Source organism: Gossypium hirsutum, chromosome A06 (genome assembly GCF_007990345.1).
Source record: "Gossypium hirsutum isolate 1008001.06 chromosome A06, Gossypium_hirsutum_v2.1, whole genome shotgun sequence".
Classification (NCBI taxonomy): domain Eukaryota; kingdom Viridiplantae; phylum Streptophyta; class Magnoliopsida; order Malvales; family Malvaceae; genus Gossypium; species Gossypium hirsutum.
The window spans coordinates 98979154-98985402 of NC_053429.1; the positions used below are offsets into that span (position 1 = coordinate 98979154).

A 6249-nucleotide genomic window follows, 5' to 3' on the forward strand; every position below is an offset into this window, starting at 1 on the left:
CTTCCTAGTTGCCTTGTTTAGCTTCTGGTAATCGATGCAGATTCTCCATCCTGTAACTGTTCTAGTCGGTATCAACTCATTATTCTCATTCTCTATGACCGTGATACCTCCTTTCTTTGGTACGCACTGGACCGGACTTACCCATGAACTGTTTGAAATGGGGTAAATTATACCCGCATCTAACCACTTGATAATCTCTTTTTCCACTACGTCTTTCATGATGAGATTCAGCCTTCGTTTTCCATCGATCATCCCTTTTTCACCATCTTCCAGGATGATATTGTGCATGCATATAGATGGACTAATATCGTGAATATCAGCTATGGTCCATCTGATAGCCTTCTTAAATTGTTTGAGAACTAAGATAAGTTTCTCTTCTTGCTCAGTAGTTAACTCTGCTGAAACAATCACAGGCAGAGTAGAAGCGTCACCTAAATAAATATATTTTAAATGAGAAGGTAATACCTTGAGTTCTAGTTTAGGTGGCTCCTTGATTGATGCTTTTGGCTGTGAGTAATCTCTCTCCTCTAAATCCAGAGATTTAAAACGGGATTGTGGATTAAATCCCTTTTGATTAGCTTCTAGAAAAGCTAATTTTTCAACCTTCTCTTCATCACTTGGAGGGTCTGATGTCAAAATTCTTTCCAGAGGATCCTCAACAGAGTTGAGTTCCTTCTCCACTATGAAATCCTCTAAGTCGGATACTGCAGAACAATCATCTATTGCGTCAGGAAATTGCATTGACTTGAAAACGTTAAATGTTACCTGATCGTCCTGAACGCGCATAGTAAGTTCACCCTTCTGCACATCAGTAAGTGTCCTTCCGGTTGCTAAGAACGGTCTTCCCAGGATAATTGGTACTTTTTTGTCTACTTCAAAATCTAAAATTACAAAATCAGCAGGAAATATAAACTTATCTACACATACTAATACATCCTCGATTTTTCCTTCTAGATGTACTAAGGATCGATCTGCTAGCTGAAGTGTAACCGTAGTAGGTCTAACTTCCCCAACTTCTTAAATATCGACATAGGCATCAAGTTGATACTTGTGCCCAAGTCACATAGTGCCTTACCATAATAAGCTGCTCCAATGTTGCATGGTATGGTAAAACACCCAGGATCCTTCTGCTTAGGGGGTAATTTGTCTTGAAGATATGCACTGCATTTGTTCAAGTGCTTCAACCAACGGGATGTTGATATGAAGTTTCTTGAGTATGTCAAGGAACTTCTTGAATTAGACCTCCTGTTTTTCCTTCTAAAGTCTTTGAGGGTAAGGTAGTGGAGGTTTATATACTGGAGTTGGTATTGGTTGATTTGTCTTTGGCAGCAATTCTGCTGCTAATGGAGTGGTTGGCTGATCAGAGTTGGCTGGTTCTGAGGTGACCTTTTCAGGTCTTGCAGGTTCTGGTTCTAGTGGAACTGGAACTTCAACACTCAGTTGAATTTCTTCCATATTTTGAGCTTCAGCATGCTCCTTTTCAGCTTCAATGATGTTAGGCTCTATCATTTTTCCACTCCTCAATGTTAGTGCTTTACAATGTTCCTTCCCTGGATTTTCCGTATCACTAGGTAGAGCACCTTGTGGACGGTTCCTAAGCTCAGTAGCAAGCTGGCCCACTTAATTCTCCAAATTACTTAGAGTGGCGTCATTCTTCACCATGTATGCCTTCAATAAATTCTCTAAGCTATTGGATGATTCAGCCTAAACTGGTTTCTGAACTTGCTGTGAAAAACTAGGCGGCTGGGTTGGTCTAGGTTGGGCGTAGTTGTTACAGCCTCCAGCCCCTTGGTTACTCCAGGAAAGATTAGGGTGATTTCGCCATGATGGGTTGTAAAAGTTGGATTGCAGTCCTTGCCTTCCTTGGTTCTGGTTTTAGTTACCTATGTAGTACATGGATTCTGGGTTTGACAAACATTCTTCAAACACATGTCCTTCCCCACAATAGACACATGCTATATTATCATATTGGTTAGGTGGTTGAGCTACAAAACTGTTAGACCCATTAGTGGTAAGATTCTCTAACATTGAAGATATCGAAGATACCTGGGATGCAAGTGAAGTGAGAGCGTCCACTTCATGGATTCCAGCAGCTCATCTTCCTGACGTTGCTCGATTGGTTGGCCACTGGTAATTGTTACTGGTGATCCTCTCGATGATTTCATAAGCCTTATTGTAAGACTTAGATAAGATAGCACCGTTAGCAGAAGCATCTACTACCATCCTTGTGTGAGCGTTGAGAACATTGTAAAATGTCTCAAGTTGGATGCAATGCGGAATTCTGTGATGAGGGCACTTTAGTAATAATTCTTTGAATCTTTCCCATGCCTCATACAAGGACTCATCATCCATTTGTTGGAAAGTAGTAATCTCATTTCTCAGCTTAGCAATCTTGCTAGGCGGGAAATACTTCACAAGAAATCTCTCTGCTAACTCTTGCCATGTAGAAATCGAGTTCAGTGGTAGTGAGTTAAACCAGGCTTGAGCTCTGTCCCTCAGCGAGTACGGGAATAGTTTTAATCGTAATACATATTCGGGAACTCTGGCTAGCTTGAAAGAGTCACTCACCTCCATAAGCAATCTTAAATGAAGATGAGGATTTTCAGTAGGCATTCCACTGAACTAGCCCACTGTCTAAAGCATCTGGAACATGACTAGCTTCAGCTTGAATTGTTGTGCCTCGATCTTGGGTCCTCTAATACCTGGATTAAGGTCATTAAAAACTGGCACGGCATATTGTCGTAAAGCTCTATCCCTATCATCAGCAATAAGGATAGGATTTTGAGCAAGGTTTCCTCCGTTTCCTTGATTGATATTCTCGAAATTCATCTCTTCAGTCCTTCTCTGGTTCGCTTGTCTTCTTCATTGGTGAAAGGTTTGTTCTATTTCAGGGTCCACTGGGAGTAAGTCGATAATTAGGTCAATACTCATAAACACCTAAAATAATCAAAGAAGAATTAATTAAGTAAAATTGAACAGGAAAATAAAAGAACCAAAATGTAAAAATAAATTCACAAATAATGTTTTTTTCTTTAAAAAAAGTCCCCGACAACGGTGCCAAAAACTTGGAACGGTGGAAATATGCAAGTGTACACAATCATAACAAGTAATAAAGTGACAAGTAAATGTCGAGTTATCGTACCCACAGAGACTGTAAAAAGCAATATTTATGAAATTAATTAAAACACTTTGGTGAGGTAAAAATAATTTTGGTTTGAAAAGAGTGATTTATAAACTAAGATTTTAAAACTAAGCAAACAATTTAAATAAAATAAAAGAGTTCTAGTGCACGATTTCAATTAAGATTTAATCAAGATGATATAGTTGTGTTGGATTAATTATACCTTTTTAACCTAGAAATATTAAATTCATGCTTATGCTGTTAGGAATAAATTCACGGCAACCCAGTAATTTGCTAACTTATGAACATATTTACTAATTAAAAGAATTCCATTTATCTCTTGAACATATCCCTATGCCAATTCAACCGACTAAACATATTTAATAAAGTAAACATGCTATCGCACATACATACTTATTGAATTAAATTATCTCTCACATATTCCTATGTTGATTCAACCGATTAATCCAACTTAATAAACATGTAAAAGATTATGTGAAGTAACAAAGTAGCCATACCTTGAAACAATTTAATCACAACAATCTTGCAAGTTATGCAAGGCATATGTATCGCCAAATACAATGCTGATTTAATTTTCAGTTACCATGGAAGAATTAAACATGCACTGATTAAGTACTGAGTCCATTAATTGCAATTTCAATCCGTTTAAACAATTAATTCTTTAGTTATCTAAACAATTATAATGCTAGATAACCTAAGCATGATTTTACTTAATCAAGCATTTCACTAAGGCCTATAACAGCATAAACACTAATTTAATAATTCAAGTAGGCAAAATATAATCAACCCAACACGAATTAAATTCAAGCTAAATTGATTAAAATAACCATTTCAACAACAATATTTTTCATAGATATGTTCATCATAAAAACAACAAAAATTAAAAAGAAAGGGAACAGAAAGCAAATCCAGTGTTTCTCTGTAGCTTGACTGTTGCTCCGTTCTTAGTCTCCGTTGTCTTCGCCGAGCTAGGCTTCTATGAATCCTTGATTGCTGCCCAAGATGGCTGAATCAAGAGAGGAAATTGGCACAAGAGGAAGGGAAAATGGGATGGAAAAATGGAGAGGAAACTTTGAGAGAAGTGAAGAGAGGATGAGAGAATGTTGTGGAATGAGGGATGTTGAGGGATGCTTTGAAATGGGCAGCATAGGGTGGCTTTTATAGCTGAAGAGGGCTGCAAAAAATATCAAATTCAGCAGCCAAGAGAGCCCTCCCATGGCCAGCCACACACATGGCAAAGTTGAAGCTTTCAACCTTGCTAAAAATAGGCTGGGGCAAATTTACAAAGCCTAAAATAAATGTGGGGTTTGAACGTAATTTGGAGGTTTTTCGAGGTCCTTTTTGCAAGCATATTTTATCAGATAATTTTCTGATTTGGGTCAGCCAATGGACAGTTCTGGTCAGCCTAATTAGTGGCTGGTTCGGCTCACTCCATTCGGTACAACCAGTGCGGTTCACTAGGCTCTTTCTTCATAATTAATTAAAATTAATTCATTTAACCTAAATTAAATAGGAAATAAATTAAAATTAATTTAATTATGAATTAATACACATTTCTGGACCGTCTTGGGCTGGAAATTAATTGGCCTCGATACTTCAAATTACTCTCAATTTTGTTCTTCTTCCAGTGTTCACTGGGTCTTTTCTCCAATTGTGTAATTCATTAAAAAATAACCAAATTTAATCAAATAAAATTAAAATTCATAATGTTCATATTTTTAACATAATTTAATTATTTTATAATATTTAATTATTTTTCGACAAAAATTTAACCGAAATAGCTTGGTTTTAAGTTAAAAAGGGTATGAAAAAGTATATAAATTTTTGTGTTTCCAACGCCACATGCCCAAACGCCTAGTAGCCCTCTCACTCAGGCAAGCCAGTGGCCTCCTCGTGCCACTACACTTGATGCTCCAGCCTAGCTACCCAGGCCGTGTCTTGCACCAGCACCCAGCACCTGTGCGCTCACACCAGGCCTACTCGACAAGGCTCTGCACGTTGCTGCTTGCTCGCAGCCCAGCTGCCTTGCACATCCGAACGACACACACCTTCCCCCATACTTATCCAAATCCTCCAACCTACAGTAAATCGATCTCTTTTGTCTTCTAATTATTTTTAGGAGTTCTTAAAAAAAGGTTAATCATGCCTTGCAAGAGAACTCGTGCCTGCGCCCAAATTGATGAAACACAAAATAAGTTCCATTGTGAAGAAGCCAAAGCAAGATACGAGAGTATCTTTAAAAATCAATAGATGCATCCAGAGAAAGGCTTTACATTGAACGAGAGCAACTACAAAGACTTTATAGCACGTATTCGTCAAGTTGCAGAAGCCCTCAATCGGAAATTGTTTTGTGAGAAGAGACCTAGTGTGGATGAGGAACTAGTTCACGAGTTCTATGCAAATTTAACCTCAAGCGAGTTGACAGAAGTTACAGTTCATGGAATCAAGGTACCAATAACTTCTAATGCTATTAATGAGTTCTTTGAATTGCCTGATTTCAAAAACGACGATTATTCTTCCTTGATGAGCAATATAGAGCCTAAAAATTTGCAAGAAATTCTCGAGGAACTTACAGTTCCAGGTTCTAAGTGGACTATGTCAAAGCAAGAAATCCAAACTTGCCAAAGGGAATATTTGATACCACTCGCAAAGGTATGGTTCTATTTCATCTGATTCAGCCTTATGCCTAGTTCGCGTGAGACTACAATTTCATTAGAGTGAATGGTCTTATTATACTTGATTTTAACTAGAAAGACCATTGATGTGGGAAAAATCATCCTAAGAGAAATACAGAATTGTGCAATTAGACATTCTGGCCTAGCCTACTTTCCATTTACGATAACAATTATGTGCTTGAAAGCTAAAATTCTTGCAAACGTAAAGAAGATAGGCTATAGCCAAGGCACAATCACAGATTGGGACCTCTACCGAATAGCTGGAGAATCTGTTCTACAGCAACAAGTGGAAGAAAGTGAGGACCCTGAAGCAGAAAAAGATCCCACAATGCAATCAGCTGAAGTCCCAGATAAGTAGGAACCAACGGAACCAGAAGCTGAACCTGATGACAAAACTTCAATGTTCAGAACTCAACCACCTCGCCCAGATCT

The 6249-nt window shown here is 38.1% G+C and overlaps 1 non-coding gene across 1 annotated transcript; it reads left to right on the forward strand.

Annotated features, from left to right (window-relative positions):
- The first annotated feature begins 2278 nt into the window (after positions 1-2278).
- On the forward strand, positions 2279-2385 carry LOC121231389 (small nucleolar RNA R71). Its single transcript, XR_005929447.1, has one exon. It is a non-coding gene; the product is annotated as a small nucleolar RNA R71 (small nucleolar RNA).
- The last annotated feature ends 3864 nt before the right edge of the window (positions 2386-6249 follow it).